The 18,769-nt window shown below is 50.9% G+C and overlaps 1 protein-coding gene across 6 annotated transcripts in view; it reads left to right on the forward strand.

The window, feature by feature from the left end:
• The window catches only part of LOC148532543 (uncharacterized), an 88,414-nt gene that overhangs the window by 16,317 nt on the left and 53,328 nt on the right, over nt 1–18,769 (forward strand). For 3 of the 6 annotated variants that reach the window (XM_088467718.1, XM_088467713.1, XM_088467716.1), the window contains exon 1: nt 14,119–15,469. The gene's annotated coding sequence lies outside the window, so the exon portion shown is untranslated. Of the gene's footprint in view, nt 1–8,632; nt 9,095–14,118; nt 15,470–18,769 lie in introns of those variants that run through there. The other 3 variants (XM_088467715.1, XM_088467717.1, XM_088467714.1) reach the window with 2 other exon arrangements.

Genomic DNA, 18,769 nt, shown 5'->3' on the forward strand with positions numbered 1-18,769 from the left:
TAATGTAAGGGACAGGTGTGGAAGGACTGGTGGGTATGTAATGTAAGGGACAGGTGTGGCAGGACTGGTGGGTATGTAATGTAAGGGACAGGTGTGGCAGGACTGGTGGGCATGTAATGTAAGGGACAGGTGTGGCAGGACTGGTGGGTATGTAATGTAAGGGACAGGTGTGGAATGACTGGTGGGCATGTAATGTAAGGGACAGGTGTGGAAGGACTGGTGGGTATGTAATGTAAGGGTCAGGTGTGGAAGGACTGGTGGGCATGTAATGGAGGGGACAGGTGTGGAAGGACTGGTGGGTATGTAATGTAAGGGACAGGTGTGGCAGGACTGGTGGGTATGTAATGTAAGGGACAGGTGTGGAAGGACTGGTGGGTATGTAATGTAAGGGACGGGTGTGGAAGGACTGGTGGGTATGTAATGTAAGGGACAGGTGTGGAAGGACTGGTGGGTATGTAATGTAAGGGACAGGTGTGGAAGGACTGGTGGGTATGTAATGTAAGGGACAGGTGTGGAAGGACTGGTGGGTATGTAATGTAAGGGACAGGTGTGGCAGGACTGGTGGGCATGTAATGTAAGGGACAGGTGTGGCAGGACTGGTGGGTATGTAATGTAAGGGACAGGTGTGGCAGGACTGGTGGGCATGTAATGTAAGGGACAGGTGTGGCAGGACTGGTGGGTATGTAATGTAAGGGACAGGTGTGGCAGGACTGGTGGGCATGTAATGTAAGGGACAGGTGTGGCAGGACTGGTGGGTATGTAATGTAAGGGACAGGTGTGGAATGACTGGTGGGCATGTAATGTAAGGGACAGGTGTGGAAGGACTGGTGGGCATGTAATGGAGGGGACAGGTGTGGAAGGACTGGTGGGCATGTAATGTAAGGGACAGGTGTGGAAGGACTGGTGGGTATGTAATGTAAGGGTCAGGTGTGGAAGGACTGGTGGGCATGTAATGGAGGGGACAGGTGTGGAAGGACTGGTGGGTATGTAATGTAAGGGACAGGTGTGGCAGGACTGGTGGGTATGTAATGTAAGGGACAGGTGTGGAAGGACTGGTGGGTATGTAATGTAAGGGACAGGTGTGGAAGGACTGGTGGGTATGTGATGTAAGGGACAGGTGTGGAAGGACTGGTGGGTATGTAATGTAAGGGACAGGTGTGGCAGGACTGGTGGGCATGTAATGTAAGGGACAGGTGTGGCAGGACTGGTGGGTATGTAATGTAAGGGACAGGTGTGGCAGGACTGGTGGGCATGTAATGTAAGGGACAGGTGTGGCAGGACTGGTGGGTATGTAATGTAAGGGACAGGTGTGGCAGGACTGGTGGGTATGTAATGTAAGGGACAGGTGTGGCAGGACTGGTGGGTATGTAATGTAAGGGACAGGTGTGGAAGGACTGGTGGGTATGTAATGTAAGGGACAGGTGTGGAAGGACTGGTGGGTATGTAATGTAAGGGACAGGTGTGGCAGGACTGGGCATGTAATGTAAGGGACAGGTGTGGCAGGACTGATGGGTGTGTAATGTAAGGGACAGGTGTGGCAGGACTGGTGGGTATGTAATGTAAGGGACAGGTGTGGAAGGACTGGTGGGTATGTAATGTAAGGGACAGGTGTGGCAGGACTGGTGGGTATGTAATGTAAGGGACAGGTGTGGCAGGACTGGTGGGCATGTAATGTAAGGGACAGGTGTGGCAGGACTGGTGGGTATGTAATGTAAGGGACAGGTGTGGAATGACTGGTGGGCATGTAATGTAAGGGACAGGTGTGGAAGGACTGGTGGGTATGTAATGTAAGGGTCAGGTGTGGAAGGACTGGTGGGCATGTAATGGAGGGGACAGGTGTGGAAGGACTGGTGGGTATGTAATGTAAGGGACAGGTGTGGCAGGACTGGTGGGTATGTAATGTAAGGGACAGGTGTGGAAGGACTGGTGGGTATGTAATGTAAGGGACAGGTGTGGAAGGACTGGTGGGTATGTAATGTAAGGGACAGGTGTGGAAGGACTGGTGGGTATGTAATGTAAGGGACAGGTGTGGAAGGACTGGTGGGTATGTAATGTAAGGGACAGGTGTGGAAGGACTGGTGGGTATGTAATGTAAGGGACAGGTGTGGCAGGACTGGTGGGCATGTAATGTAAGGGACAGGTGTGGCAGGACTGGTGGGTATGTAATGTAAGGGACAGGTGTGGCAGGACTGGTGGGCATGTAATGTAAGGGACAGGTGTGGCAGGACTGGTGGGTATGTAATGTAAGGGACAGGTGTGGCAGGACTGGTGGGTATGTAATGTAAGGGACAGGTGTGGCAGGACTGGTGGGTATGTAATGTAAGGGACAGGTGTGGAAGGACTGGTGGGTATGTAATGTAAGGGACAGGTGTGGAAGGACTGGTGGGTATGTAATGTAAGGGACAGGTGTGGCAGGACTGGGCATGTAATGTAAGGGACAGGTGTGGCAGGACTGATGGGTGTGTAATGTAAGGGACAGGTGTGGCAGGACTGGTGGGTATGTAATGTAAGGGACAGGTGTGGCAGGACTGGTGGGTATGTAATGTAAGGGACAGGTGTGGCAGGACTGGTGGGTATGTAATGTAAGGGACAGGTGTGGAAGGACTGGTGGGTATGTAATGTAAGGGACAGGTGTGGAAGGACTGGTGGGTATGTAATGTAAGGGACAGGTGTGGCAGGACTGGTGGGCATGTAATGTAAGGGACAGGTGTGGCAGGACTGGTGGGTATGTAATGTAAGGGACAGGTGTGGAATGACTGGTGGGCATGTAATGTAAGGGACAGGTGTGGAATGACTGGTGGGCATGTAATGTAAGGGACAGGTGTGGAAGGACTGGTGGGCATGTAATGGAGGGGACAGGTGTGGAAGGACTGGTGGGCATGTAATGTAAGGGACAGGTGTGGAAGGACTGGTGGGTATGTAATGTAAGGGTCAGGTGTGGAAGGAGTGGTGGGCATGTAATGGAGGGGACAGGTGTGGAAGGACTGGTGGGTATGTAATGTAAGGGACAGGTGTGGCAGGACTGGTGGGTATGTAATGTAAGGGACAGGTGTGGAAGGACTGGTGCGTATGTAATGTAAGGGACAGGTGTGGAAGGACTGGTGGGTATGTAATGTAAGGGACAGGTGTGGAAGGACTGGTGGGTATGTAATGTAAGGGACAGGTGTGGAAGGACTGGTGGATATGTAATGTAAGGGACAGGTGTGGAAGGACTGGTGGGTATGTAATGTAAGGGACAGGTGTGGCAGGACTGGTGGGCATGTAATGTAAGGGACAGGTGTGGCAGGACTGGTGGGTATGTAATGTAAGGGACAGGTGTGGCAGGACTGGTGGGCATGTAATGTAAGGGACAGGTGTGGCAGGACTGGTGGGTATGTAATGTAAGGGACAGGTGTGGCAGGACTGGTGGGTATGTAATGTAAGGGACAGGTGTGGCAGGACTGGTGGGTATGTAATGTAAGGGACAGGTGTGGAAGGACTGGTGGGTATGTAATGTAAGGGACAGGTGTGGAAGGACTGGTGGGTATGTAATGTAAGGGACAGGTGTGGCAGGACTGGGCATGTAATGTAAGGGACAGGTGTGGCAGGACTGATGGGTGTGTAATGTAAGGGACAGGTGTGGCAGGACTGGTGGGTATGTAATGTAAGGGACAGGTGTGGAAGGACTGGTGGGTATGTAATGTAAGGGACAGGTGTGGCAGGACTGGTGGGTATGTAATGTAAGGGACAGGTGTGGCAGGACTGGTGGGCATGTAATGTAAGGGACAGGTGTGGCAGGACTGGTGGGTATGTAATGTAAGGGACAGGTGTGGAATGACTGGTGGGCATGTAATGTAAGGGACAGGTGTGGAAGGACTGGTGGGTATGTAATGTAAGGGTCAGGTGTGGAAGGACTGGTGGGCATGTAATGGAGGGGACAGGTGTGGAAGGACTGGTGGGTATGTAATGTAAGGGACAGGTGTGGCAGGACTGGTGGGTATGTAATGTAAGGGACAGGTGTGGAAGGACTGGTGGGTATGTAATGTAAGGGACGGGTGTGGAAGGACTGGTGGGTATGTAATGTAAGGGACAGGTGTGGAAGGACTGGTGGGTATGTAATGTAAGGGACAGGTGTGGAAGGACTGGTGGGTATGTAATGTAAGGGACAGGTGTGGAAGGACTGGTGGGTATGTAATGTAAGGGACAGGTGTGGCAGGACTGGTGGGCATGTAATGTAAGGGACAGGTGTGGCAGGACTGGTGGGTATGTAATGTAAGGGACAGGTGTGGCAGGACTGGTGGGCATGTAATGTAAGGGACAGGTGTGGCAGGACTGGTGGGTATGTAATGTAAGGGACAGGTGTGGCAGGACTGGTGGGCATGTAATGTAAGGGACAGGTGTGGCAGGACTGGTGGGTATGTAATGTAAGGGACAGGTGTGGAATGACTGGTGGGCATGTAATGTAAGGGACAGGTGTGGAAGGACTGGTGGGCATGTAATGGAGGGGACAGGTGTGGAAGGACTGGTGGGCATGTAATGTAAGGGACAGGTGTGGAAGGACTGGTGGGTATGTAATGTAAGGGTCAGGTGTGGAAGGACTGGTGGGCATGTAATGGAGGGGACAGGTGTGGAAGGACTGGTGGGTATGTAATGTAAGGGACAGGTGTGGCAGGACTGGTGGGTATGTAATGTAAGGGACAGGTGTGGAAGGACTGGTGGGTATGTAATGTAAGGGACAGGTGTGGAAGGACTGGTGGGTATGTGATGTAAGGGACAGGTGTGGAAGGACTGGTGGGTATGTAATGTAAGGGACAGGTGTGGCAGGACTGGTGGGCATGTAATGTAAGGGACAGGTGTGGCAGGACTGGTGGGTATGTAATGTAAGGGACAGGTGTGGCAGGACTGGTGGGCATGTAATGTAAGGGACAGGTGTGGCAGGACTGGTGGGTATGTAATGTAAGGGACAGGTGTGGCAGGACTGGTGGGTATGTAATGTAAGGGACAGGTGTGGCAGGACTGGTGGGTATGTAATGTAAGGGACAGGTGTGGAAGGACTGGTGGGTATGTAATGTAAGGGACAGGTGTGGAAGGACTGGTGGGTATGTAATGTAAGGGACAGGTGTGGCAGGACTGGGCATGTAATGTAAGGGACAGGTGTGGCAGGACTGATGGGTGTGTAATGTAAGGGACAGGTGTGGCAGGACTGGTGGGTATGTAATGTAAGGGACAGGTGTGGAAGGACTGGTGGGTATGTAATGTAAGGGACAGGTGTGGCAGGACTGGTGGGTATGTAATGTAAGGGACAGGTGTGGCAGGACTGGTGGGCATGTAATGTAAGGGACAGGTGTGGCAGGACTGGTGGGTATGTAATGTAAGGGACAGGTGTGGAATGACTGGTGGGCATGTAATGTAAGGGACAGGTGTGGAAGGACTGGTGGGTATGTAATGTAAGGGTCAGGTGTGGAAGGACTGGTGGGCATGTAATGGAGGGGACAGGTGTGGAAGGACTGGTGGGTATGTAATGTAAGGGACAGGTGTGGCAGGACTGGTGGGTATGTAATGTAAGGGACAGGTGTGGAAGGACTGGTGGGTATGTAATGTAAGGGACAGGTGTGGAAGGACTGGTGGGTATGTAATGTAAGGGACAGGTGTGGAAGGACTGGTGGGTATGTAATGTAAGGGACAGGTGTGGAAGGACTGGTGGGTATGTAATGTAAGGGACAGGTGTGGAAGGACTGGTGGGTATGTAATGTAAGGGACAGGTGTGGCAGGACTGGTGGGCATGTAATGTAAGGGACAGGTGTGGCAGGACTGGTGGGTATGTAATGTAAGGGACAGGTGTGGCAGGACTGGTGGGCATGTAATGTAAGGGACAGGTGTGGCAGGACTGGTGGGTATGTAATGTAAGGGACAGGTGTGGCAGGACTGGTGGGTATGTAATGTAAGGGACAGGTGTGGCAGGACTGGTGGGTATGTAATGTAAGGGACAGGTGTGGAAGGACTGGTGGGTATGTAATGTAAGGGACAGGTGTGGAAGGACTGGTGGGTATGTAATGTAAGGGACAGGTGTGGCAGGACTGGGCATGTAATGTAAGGGACAGGTGTGGCAGGACTGATGGGTGTGTAATGTAAGGGACAGGTGTGGCAGGACTGGTGGGTATGTAATGTAAGGGACAGGTGTGGCAGGACTGGTGGGTATGTAATGTAAGGGACAGGTGTGGCAGGACTGGTGGGTATGTAATGTAAGGGACAGGTGTGGAAGGACTGGTGGGTATGTAATGTAAGGGACAGGTGTGGAAGGACTGGTGGGTATGTAATGTAAGGGACAGGTGTGGCAGGACTGGTGGGCATGTAATGTAAGGGACAGGTGTGGCAGGACTGGTGGGTATGTAATGTAAGGGACAGGTGTGGAATGACTGGTGGGCATGTAATGTAAGGGACAGGTGTGGAAGGACTGGTGGGCATGTAATGGAGGGGACAGGTGTGGAAGGACTGGTGGGCATGTAATGTAAGGGACAGGTGTGGAAGGACTGGTGGGTATGTAATGTAAGGGTCAGGTGTGGAAGGACTGGTGGGCATGTAATGGAGGGGACAGGTGTGGAAGGACTGGTGGGTATGTAATGTAAGGGACAGGTGTGGCAGGACTGGTGGGTATGTAATGTAAGGGACAGGTGTGGAAGGACTGGTGCGTATGTAATGTAAGGGACAGGTGTGGAAGGACTGGTGGGTATGTAATGTAAGGGACAGGTGTGGAAGGACTGGTGGGTATGTAATGTAAGGGACAGGTGTGGAAGGACTGGTGGGTATGTAATGTAAGGGACAGGTGTGGAAGGACTGGTGGGTATGTAATGTAAGGGACAGGTGTGGCAGGACTGGTGGGCATGTAATGTAAGGGACAGGTGTGGCAGGACTGGTGGGTATGTAATGTAAGGGACAGGTGTGGCAGGACTGGTGGGCATGTAATGTAAGGGACAGGTGTGGCAGGACTGGTGGGTATGTAATGTAAGGGACAGGTGTGGCAGGACTGGTGGGTATGTAATGTAAGGGACAGGTGTGGCAGGACTGGTGGGTATGTAATGTAAGGGACAGGTGTGGAAGGACTGGTGGGTATGTAATGTAAGGGACAGGTGTGGAAGGACTGGTGGGTATGTAATGTAAGGGACAGGTGTGGCAGGACTGGGCATGTAATGTAAGGGACAGGTGTGGCAGGACTGATGGGTGTGTAATGTAAGGGACAGGTGTGGCAGGACTGGTGGGTATGTAATGTAAGGGACAGGTGTGGAAGGACTGGTGGGTATGTAATGTAAGGGACAGGTGTGGCAGGACTGGTGGGTATGTAATGTAAGGGACAGGTGTGGCAGGACTGGTGGGCATGTAATGTAAGGGACAGGTGTGGCAGGACTGGTGGGTATGTAATGTAAGGGACAGGTGTGGAATGACTGGTGGGCATGTAATGTAAGGGACAGGTGTGGAAGGACTGGTGGGTATGTAATGTAAGGGTCAGGTGTGGAAGGACTGGTGGGCATGTAATGGAGGGGACAGGTGTGGAAGGACTGGTGGGTATGTAATGTAAGGGACAGGTGTGGCAGGACTGGTGGGTATGTAATGTAAGGGACAGGTGTGGAAGGACTGGTGGGTATGTAATGTAAGGGACGGGTGTGGAAGGACTGGTGGGTATGTAATGTAAGGGACAGGTGTGGAAGGACTGGTGGGTATGTAATGTAAGGGACAGGTGTGGAAGGACTGGTGGGTATGTAATGTAAGGGACAGGTGTGGAAGGACTGGTGGGTATGTAATGTAAGGGACAGGTGTGGCAGGACTGGTGGGCATGTAATGTAAGGGACAGGTGTGGCAGGACTGGTGGGTATGTAATGTAAGGGACAGGTGTGGCAGGACTGGTGGGCATGTAATGTAAGGGACAGGTGTGGCAGGACTGGTGGGTATGTAATGTAAGGGACAGGTGTGGCAGGACTGGTGGGTATGTAATGTAAGGGACAGGTGTGGCAGGACTGGTGGGTATGTAATGTAAGGGACAGGTGTGGAAGGACTGGTGGGTATGTAATGTAAGGGACAGGTGTGGAAGGACTGGTGGGTATGTAATGTAAGGGACAGGTGTGGCAGGACTGGGCATGTAATGTAAGGGACAGGTGTGGCAGGACTGATGGGTGTGTAATGTAAGGGACAGGTGTGGCAGGACTGGTGGGTATGTAATGTAAGGGACAGGTGTGGCAGGACTGGTGGGTATGTAATGTAAGGGACAGGTGTGGCAGGACTGGTGGGTATGTAATGTAAGGGACAGGTGTGGAAGGACTGGTGGGTATGTAATGTAAGGGACAGGTGTGGAAGGACTGGTGGGTATGTAATGTAAGGGACAGGTGTGGCAGGACTGGGCATGTAATGTAAGGGACAGGTGTGGCAGGACTGATGGGTATGTAATGTAAGGGACAGGTGTGGCAGGACTGGTGGGTATGTAATGTAAGGGACAGGTGTGGAAGGACTGGTGGGTATGTAATGTAAGGGACAGGTGTGGCAGGACTGGTGGGTATGTAATGTAAGGGACAGGTGTGGCAGGACTGGTGGGTATGTAATGTAAGGGACAGGTGTGGCAGGACTGGTGGGTATGTAATGTAAGGGACAGGTGTGGAAGGACTGGTGGGTATGTAATGTAAGGGACAGGTGTGGAAGGACTGGTGGGTATGTAATGTAAGGGACAGGTGTGGCAGGACTGGGCATGTAATGTAAGGGACAGGTGTGGCAGGACTGATGGGCATGTAATGTAAGGGACAGGTGTGGAAGGACTGGTGGGTATGTAATGTAAGGGACAGGTGTGGCAGGACTGGTGGACCCGTAAGGGACAAGTGTGGCAGGACTGGTTTGTTTGTACGTGGAACCCTGACTAGTCGCAGTGTTGCTTTTTAAAATACAATCCGTACCTCCAACCAAGCTGGGACAACCTGTGATTGTACATCTAGTCTACGAGAACAATAACATAAATAAAAAATGTTTTATACAGATTCAAATAACATGACACAACTGGTACAAATGTGTTTTATTTCTCAGGAAGGACAGCTTGATAGGGAGCAGTGGAAGAAGGAAACCTTCAACAATACTAATGGTTAGTATATACACACATGGGGTGTATATGTGTGTGTGTATGCATGTATATATATATCTATCCAAAAACGAAGGCACTCACAAGACTGAATAGTTAAGTAAAATGGTCCTTTGATCCTACGTTTCGGGATCAGATCCCGTCGTCAGGGACATACAGCAACAATTAAAACAAAAATATTCCACATATATATATATATATTTACCCACAACGCTAATCAGATCATCAATCAAATGTATCCCACCTGTTTAGGAGCGAGCCAGCGTGGAGCCAGGCGACCAACCTGCGCTTCCTCTACCCCCTGGGACAGCGGACCGCAGCAGAGCAGTATCGCTGCGGTGTCCCAGGGGTTAAATGCATGCCAGGGGAGCGCGCCTTCCCTGTCTCACAGCCGGCGCCTCCCCTGCTGCACACAGCCCTCTCTGCCGCTGCCGACTGGTCCTGTGGCAGCGCTCCTCCCCCAGGCCAGCCTCCTCTCTGCTCCTCGGCGGCCATCTTCCTCTGAACGCATGGTGAACGCTGCTGGACGCATACCTCTCCTCTGATTTGGGTCAGGTCTGTGTATGCTCCGCTGTGTCCTACCAGGCCCTGTGTCTGCGTAGTTGATTGATCAGCGCTGTTAGTGCAGGAATTGTTATTTCTCTGCATTGTATGTGACTGTGCTAGCGCTGCTGCCTGTAACTTTTCTTCTAAACTGTCAGCTTTATTACTATCCCTGTTCTTTCTGCTAAGCCCTTGCGGTGCGGTGCTGCAGGGTGGTCTCTCGCCTATTTGATATATAATTGGTGAGAGGGGTCACATACTTGGTGCCATCATGTCTGAAAGTGATTTTCCTCTCCGGCTACAGTGTACTACGTGTAAAGTACCGTTAGCGGAGGGGGAGGGTAGTGCGGAGGGCCTCTGCCGGCAGTGTTTGTCCATGGTGCGGCCTCCGGTACAGGAGCCGCCCTGGGCTTATTTCGCTCAGGCGCTTACAACCTTAGTGGGCCAGTTAGCTCCGCAACCCGCGTTTACACCGATGGGTTTGTCCCAGCAGTCAGTGGTGTCGTCACCCATGCAGGGTTTCCCACGACAATTGGTGGTACCCCACAGTCTCCCTATTTCCCCGCTCCCGGTTTCTCTGGAGCTGGCGTGGGTGAACTCCCTGACGAGTTCTGTACAGCACTTGTCGGATGTGTTGCAAGGGGAGTCTGTGATCCGGCCACATAAACGGCCGGTGGCGGTGGCTTATCCGTTCGCTGATAATTATTTTGCATAGTGGGAATCCCCTCCACAGGTGGATTCTCACGTGACCCGTCTTGTCCGTAGTGCCACATTGCCGATGCCATCATGTCCTCCCTTAAGGATGCTACGGACCGCAAGGTGGAGATCTGCCTGAAGTCCGCTTATTCCCTTGCGGGGGGGCAGCACGACCGGCTATGGCCATTTGCTGGGTTGCCAGAGCGATGGAGCGCTGGGCGGATTCATTAGAGGCATCTTTTGATTCCGACTGTCCGGCCGAACAGGCGGAGTTGATTGGTAATCTCCGTGATTCGGCCACTTATATCAACGAGGTGGCCTTAGACATTAGTACTCTGGTGTCTAGAATTTCTTCAGCAGCGGTGGCTGCTCGTCGCACCTTGTTGCAGCGATCCTGGAAGGCGGACGCAGATTCCAAAAGGGGTCTGGAGGCGTTGCCATTTACCGGAGAAGTTCTCTTCGGTCCGGATCTGGATAAGATTGTGGCCACGCTGGCGGCAGCCAAATCGGCTTGTCTCCCGTCGTCCGCTGCTCCTTCTGGTTCTGGACCATCGTCCTTTCGGTCATCTAGGGCCCAGGGCAGGCCCAAACCACAGTCTTTTCCTCTACAGGCTGGCCCTAAGAAATCGGGCAAGCCCCGGAAGCAGGCATGGAGTACCAGACGTCCGGCCCCCAAGCCAGATGACAAGCCTGCGGCCTGACGGTCCGGGCCTCCCTTTGGGGGATCCCAAAGTGGGAGGCCGCCTGCTGCAGTTCGCCCAGTGTTGGTCGGTCACTACGACAGACACTTGGGTTCTCGAGGTGGTCTCCCACTGGTTACCTCCTCTCCTTCTGGCACAGACCCCCGGCTCGATTCTTCACCACGGGTCTACCATCAGACCGGAACAAGGCTACGGAGCTGCGGAAGGTATTGCACACTATGCTCCAGGCTGGAGTTATAGTGCCTGTTCCTTTCTCCCAGAGGGGCCAGGGTTTCTATTCAAATCTTTTTTTGGTACAGAAACCCAATGGGTCGTATCGTCCGATTCTCAACCTCAAAGCTCTCAACAGGTCTTTGCGGGTACCGAAGTTTCGAATGGAGACCCTACGGTCCATCTTTCTGGCGCTGGAACCTGGGGACTACATGGTGTCATTGGACATACAGGACGCTTACCTGCATGTCCCTATTCTTTTGCGCCATCAACAGTTCCTCAGGTTTGCAATCCGCAGCGACCACTTCCAGTTTCGGGCGTTACCTTTTAGCCTGGCGACAGCACCACGTGTGTTCACCAAGGTGATGGCGGTCTTGGCGGCTTCTCTGCGGCTGCAGGGAGTCCGCATGTTGCCGTACTTGGACGACCTTTTATTGGTGGCAGGATCTCCAGAGCTCCTTCTACGCCACTTGGGCCTGACCATTGCGCTACTGCAACGGCACGGCTGGATAATCAACTGGCAGAAGTCCACTCTAATCCCGTCTCGGAGGATTCTGCACCTCGGAGCCTTATTGGACTCGGAACAGCAGAGGATCTTCGTGACGGAGGAAAAGATCTCTGCTTTACAGTCGAGGGTGCGCAGTTGTCTGCTCAGTCGCCGGGTGTCTCTACACTCGGCGATGAGGTTACCGGGCTCCATGGTGTCGGTGTTCGACATGTGGAATATGCCCAGTTTCACTCCAGACCTCTGCAGCACCTGATTCTGTCCAAGTGGAACGGGCTGCCGCAGTCTCTGAAGTCCCAGACAATTGTGCTCATCCCGGAGGTTCGCCTGTCCCTTGCCTGGTGGTTACAGACGACCCATCTCAGCGTGGAACGTCCGTTCTGGGTTCCAAATTGGGTCCTGTTGACAACGGACGCCAGTCTTCGGGGCTGGGGAGCAGTTTCGGGTCCACACTTGTTCCAGGGCAGGTGGACGCCGTCAGAAGCGGAGCTTCCAATCAATATCTTGGAACTCCGTGCGGTCTTCAGTGCTCTCCAGCAGGCACATCGGGTTCTCCAGGGTCGCCCGGTACAGGTCCAGTAGGACAACGCTACCACCGTGGCCTACATAAACAGGCAAGGAGGAACCCGAAGTCGGGCGGCTCTCGTGGAGGTCGCTCGGATCCTGGTATGGGCGGAGCGCAATCTTCTGGCCATATCAGCGGTCTTCATCCCGGGAGTGCTAAATTGGGAGGCGGACTTTCTAAGTCGCCAGGACATTCATCCGGGGGAATGGTCCCTGCACCCGGACGTTTTTCAACTGCTGGTGGACAGGTGGGGTCTTCCAGAGATCGACCTCATGGCGTCCCGGCACAACAACAAATTGCCGGTGTACGGGTCTCGCACAAGAGACGAAGGGGCGTCTCTGGTGGACGTTCCGGTTCGCATACCTGTTCCCTCCGGTCTCCCTTCTTCCACGGGTAATCCGGAAATTCAAACAGGAAGGAGGGACGCTCCTGTTGATAGTTCCCGCGTGGCCCAGACGGCACTGGTTCTCAGACCTTCAGGGTCTGTCCGTGGACAGTCCTCTGCGGTTGCCGCTACGACCGGACCTTCTGTTTCAGGGTCCTTGCCTTCACCCGGACCTGACTCGGCTGTCTTTGACGGCGTGGCTGTTGAGACGGCCATGCTGAGGTTCCGGGGGTTTTCCAGCTCTGTAGTGCGTACTATGTTGCGAGCTCGGAAACCGTCTTCCGCGAGGATATACTATCGTGTGTGGCATACGTTCTTCCAGTGGTGTCGACCGAGAGGTTATGCACCGCGGGAGTTTAGTCTGTCTCGGATTCTCGCCTTCCTACAAGCGGGACTAGATCATGGGCTTCGCCTTGCTTCTTTGAAGGTACAGGTTTCGGCCCTGTCTGTCTGGTTTCACCGTAGGATTGCTACAATCCCGGATGTGCGCACCTTTATGCAAGGTGTTCTCCGCATTCATCCGCCCTTTGTTCCACCTGTGGCGCCTTGGGATTTGGCTGTGGTCCTGAGGGCTCTCCAAGGACCGCCGTTTGAACCACTGGGCTCAGTGGATCTTAAATGGCTGACAGCTAAGACTGTTTTCCTTCTGGCTATTGCTTCGGCCAGACGTGTTTCTGATTTAGGGGCTCTTTCTTGTAGACCCCCTTTGTTGGTTTTTCATGGGAACAGGGCAGTGCTCCGCACTCGGCCCGAGTTTCTTCCCAAAGTTGTTTCCCAGTTTCATGTTAACGAGGAAATCGTTGTTCCGGCCTTTAACTCACCGGGTCTTTCTGTGGGTGAGGCCTCTTTGGATGTTGTGCGGGCCTTAAGGACTTATGTTGACCGCACTTCTTCGTTTAGGAAGTCGGACGCTTTGTTTGTCCTCTATGGCTTCCGTAAAAAGGGTTGGCCTGCCTCAAAGCAAACTTTGGCAGCCTGGATCCGTATGGCTATTTCTGAAGCTTATCTTCATGAAGGCCTACCGGTTCCTCCTTCTCTGAATGCTCATTCCACTAGGTCTGTGGGTCCTTCATGGGCAGCTCGACATGGTGCCTCTGCAGTCCAGATCTGCAAGGCTGCTATGTGGTCCTCTGTCCATACCTTCGTGAGGTATTACAGGTTTGACACCTTCGCCTCTCAGGATGCTTCCTTCGGGCGGCGGATTCTCCTTTCTGCACAGGAGCGTCCCCACCCTTAAAGGATACTGCTTTGGGACATCCCCAAGGTATCCTGTGGATACCCTATGGACCCTGAAGTAGAAAATATGAGATATGGTAAGAACTTACCCTTGTTATCTCTATTTCTACGAAGTCCATAGGGTTCCACAGGACTCCCGCCCTGTCGCACCTGTGCTGCAGATGGGGTTTGCTCTGGTCACCGGTTTTTCCGTCTCCCTCTGGTGAGAATGTGATTCTTGTGTGTATCCATATCTTTTTTTCTCTCTCTTCCTTCTCCTCCGGCCTATGGCTTGGTAACTAACTGAGGTGCCTTGGCTCGGGGGCGGGGTATAGGAGGAGGACCTAGTGCATCCTGGGAGGCTGAAAGCTTAACTCTTTGGTGCCCGATGACTGACGTCACACCTATACCCCAAGGTGTCCTGTGGAACCCTATGGACTTCGTAGAAATAGAGATAACAAGGGTAAGTTCTTACCATATCTCATATTTTTTCCCTGTGTGGGGATGAGAGAATGTAAACCCCTACAGAAAGAGATCTACAGGTCACACACCCCAAGCATCGAAAACTTCCCAATTTTTGATTCAAAAAGTGGCTAGGAGCTTTATTATCCATATCGGTTATGTCTATTTTCACAACCCTGTCTTTTAAGTTCCGGCCTCTTGTCTGACAAGGCATGAGTCTGGATCCATATAGCGCCGGTAGTTCCTTGTCAGTACCTTCTGTCTTGCCCATGTGGGATAAACTACGTGGGCAAGACATAAAGGAAATTTAAAGAAAGGATGGCACTACATAGGAGCGCTATCCGAGAGGCATTAGATTCAGGACACAGTGACCAGCCCGTAGCTAGGCACTTTTTGCAGGCTAAACATGGGTTGGCATGTTTGAGGGCTATTAGAATAGACCCTGAGCCTATCTCTAAACGTGGGGGTGATAGAGGAAAAAAGTTATTGCAGAGAGAGTCGAGATGGATTTACATGTTGGGTACTATGGCACCCAGGGGCCTTAATGAGACCCTTGGATTGAAGTGTTTTTTATAACATTGGGCAGACTCTATTTGGGATTGAGAGTCCCATAGATGTCTGACTAAGATACGTTATGGTAACTTAAGGTTTATTCCTCTGTGCTAATGTTAGACATCAATTAACTTACTATGCGTATTCATTGACAGGTTCTAGTGTATGTCACATTAGTATTCTTTGAGTACCTTTATGTGATAACGATCATGTAAAAAATTGGGTTGAGTATAAGTCAACTTTTATTTTGTGGTTATGGGTGTACTTTGGTGCAAAATACCTATAGCTCCCGGTTTTCTTGATATCCAGGTGGTTAACAATGTGATGAGGTGTCTGTTTGTTTTTTTTAATTGAAATTTTACTATGTATTGTATTTGTTTTATATGTATATGCGCAAGATCACACTATATATTTTTTCCATGTTTGTCCTGTATTGGGTTGTTTGCAATGCTGGATAACGCCCACGCGGGTTATTGACATCATCGGACGGCGATGTGCTGTCTGGCCACGCTGACCGGGACCTCTCTGGCTCGCTCCTAAACAGGTGGGATACATTTGAATGATGTTCTGATTAGCGTTGTGGGTATATATATGTGGAATATGTTTGTTTTAATTGTTGCTGTATGTCCCTGACGACGGGATCTGAGCCGAAATGTAGGATTAAAGGACCATTTTACTTAACTATTCAGTCTTGTGAGTGCCTCCTTTTGTGGATTTCTGTGTACTGGGCTGTTTTAACCCTGGAGGGCACCAGAGCATTACTCAAGTTTGGAGTGCCGGGCATTTTGGATGTGTGTGTGTAATATATATATACAGTCAGGTGCATAAATATTGGGACATTGACAGAGATTAGTCACGATCTCCGATAACTGTTCAAAGCTCCGTATGGGAACAATGTGGCAGAAGTAAGTGGGAGGAGCCGAACGTGTTTCGTCACATTCGTGTGACTTTCTCAAATGCATACCACTCCCACATGGTCTTCACCCTTATAGTCCGGAGCTCCAGGTCACACACACCTGAGCTACATGTCAATTGCTTTCCTCCTTGTGCTAATGGGACCACCTAGACATCGTGTAATTACAATACATTTCACTGCACACAAAATTTACAGGAACGATTCTATCTGATCTGGGTAATTTTATTGAAGATAAGCATAAGTCAAATTGGGTCTAACTAGCACAATTAGAATAACAGTATTCACAAAAGTAATATTCAAATACAAACATGCACATAATGATATCCCGTATAAATAGTCTATTGAATATTCCTGAAATGACCCGAATACCAAACCCTGATCAAATTTGAAATAATAAGTTTAGATAATAAATACATATTGAACTGAATCATAAGTCAAATATAAGTTGACAAATATATAGTATTTTTTGTAGTGAATAGGGGGAATTATTATAAACAAAGCAGACTGATCTGTGGAAGTAAAATCGTGACCACTTCCAATATGCTGAAGGTGAAATAGAGCGAGCCCTCATCATTTAAATGTATATTAATCCAAAAGGTTTACAGTATATTGGGGGAATGGTCTATATATCAAACAGACCATAAATAATGAGATGGCTTAAGATGAAAAAACATCTGGGAATCAAAGGTTAATTTCCATAAATTTGTTAAGTACCTTGGGACCGAGGGTTCTCAGCCTATGGGGCGTATCTAATTAGCCCCAATATTAAACTGGAATTTTTCCCAGATAATTCATGTTTTTTGCCAATGTTTTTTTTTCTCCATATCTTATTATTGCGGACGAAAAAATTAGGATATATCAGCCAAAAACGCATACGATCCGTGATCAGATCACGGACCTATGTGTTTTCGCCATTGCAGAGTTTAAAAAAACGGTACTTTTCCTGGATTATTTTTCGGGTCATATCGGGTCCTGGAAAAAATTCACGATAAAGTGCCCGGGGTCTGGCGGCACTTTGGGGATTAATCGGATAGCCCAGCGATGATCCATTAGCAGCGCTACTTAAGCGCTGCTAATTGGATAACCCTCTATGAATCCAGACATTTTCCCTGACCGATGATCTCCTATATCTGTCGCCCACTTTCACTGTAGGTTTTACACATTCAATACCCGTCGCTATCCTGAAAATCTCATTTTGGGGATGTTATGAGTGACTAATCCTTTTAGGATATTCCTGATATGCTCTAGGAACCTAGGGCCTGATTCAGAGCCTGCGGTCTGAACGAGCGCCCGCTCTGAATCAGGGCTTTTTTTTTTATTATTGTTGCGACCTCTTGGCCGCTCGCATAGCTGTGGGTTACCACCCACAGCTTATGCGAGCGGCCATGATGATGGTCAAGACCATCATGACCATCGGGCTTGCGACGAGAACCTTGCTGTAGGTTCTCGTTGCCGCAAGCCCAAGAGTGCTTTTGGCTCTAACAGAGCCAAAAGCACTCCCACTGACATCACTTGTGATGTTAGTGGGGCCGGCCCCAGACGGTAGGTGTTCCCATGGGAACGCCTCCGTCTGGGCAGCCAAGCCCCCGGCCCGCCCACCAAAGGGGGCGTGCTGTTACTCAACATCGACAGCACGCCCCCTTTGGTACGAGACCCGGGACGACGGCTTGGCCATCGCTATCCGGGTCTCGCGCATGCGCACGACGGAGCCGGCTCTGTTGTGCGCATGCGCACTGGGCCACCATCGACCCGCTTGCAAGCGCATAGCACTCGCGAGCTGGTCTGAAATAGGCCCCTAGTTCCTTTATCATCCATCTAGGGGATGCCATTGCTTCTTGGTTATGCATAGTGAGGTGTGGAGTCAGGCACTAGCTAAATTGAAAACTGTCTCTCACCCCCTATATAACCCCACCTCTTCCATCTTCAGCTCAGTATTGTTGTTAGTGCCTTGGAGTAAGGCACTGGCTAGGTCCTAGCTATTAATTAGGATTTATTTCTTTACTTTGATGTTTGGTTCCTGGCAACAGGCGACCACCACTAATACCCCTTTTACACCAGAGCAAAAATCTGGGTTTTTGCTGGGTCTACCCGGGTCGCAGCTCAGTGTAAAAGGGTCCCTGAAAAATAACCTGGGTCAAGTGACCCTGCAATCCAACCCAGGTAGCTACCAGGGTTGGACCCAGGATGGACCCAGGTAATGGTGCAGTGTAAACGGTGCAACCCGGGTTATCTGACCTGGATCATGCCTAAAATGAGCGGATTGGTGGTTGTGGAGCAGTCACCTCCCATTTTTTATGACCTCACAGGTTTAGCAGGGCAGACCTGAGTTCTGTTTGAACAGGGCTGACCTGGGAGTAACCCAGATCAAAGGTGCAATGTAAATGGGTCTGACCTGGGTCTGACCAAGGTTGGAACCATGTCCAAAAACCCAGGTCGGACCTGGGTTTTTGGTGGAAAAGAGGTATAACAGAGTGGGAGTTATATAGATTAGAGGTCTGTGTGAACCCTGTATACCACTCTAAAGAAGGCCCCTGAGAGAGTCGCCAAACTACATAGTCCCTGGGTCGCTCTCCATGCTAGACACACGTGAGGGGGCCGCTGGCAAAAAGAAGGTAAGCTTGTTACATAATGTGTAAAGACCTTATTGCCATTATGTACTGCTTCCCGGCACACTGCTGTTGAGCAGATTGGCCGGGTTTGTTATTACTCACGATGCACTGTAGAGTTAGCAGGTCTGTCACCTCTTCAGGGGGTAAATTTACTAAGATGGGAGTTCTATTAAGAAGTGATGTTGACCAAGACATTCAGGCCATTCCTCAGTGGATGTTCCTGGAGAAGAGGCTTCAGCAACCTCTTCCCATAGTTGCCCTCCTATATCTGGGCCATAAAATTGCAGCAAACTCTATAATATAGCCATTATCTTCAATG

The sequence above is a fragment of the Taudactylus pleione genome, unplaced genomic scaffold (genome assembly GCF_031769625.1).
Source record: "Taudactylus pleione unplaced genomic scaffold, aTauple2 ptg000073l, whole genome shotgun sequence".
NCBI classification, from domain to species: domain Eukaryota; kingdom Metazoa; phylum Chordata; class Amphibia; order Anura; family Myobatrachidae; genus Taudactylus; species Taudactylus pleione.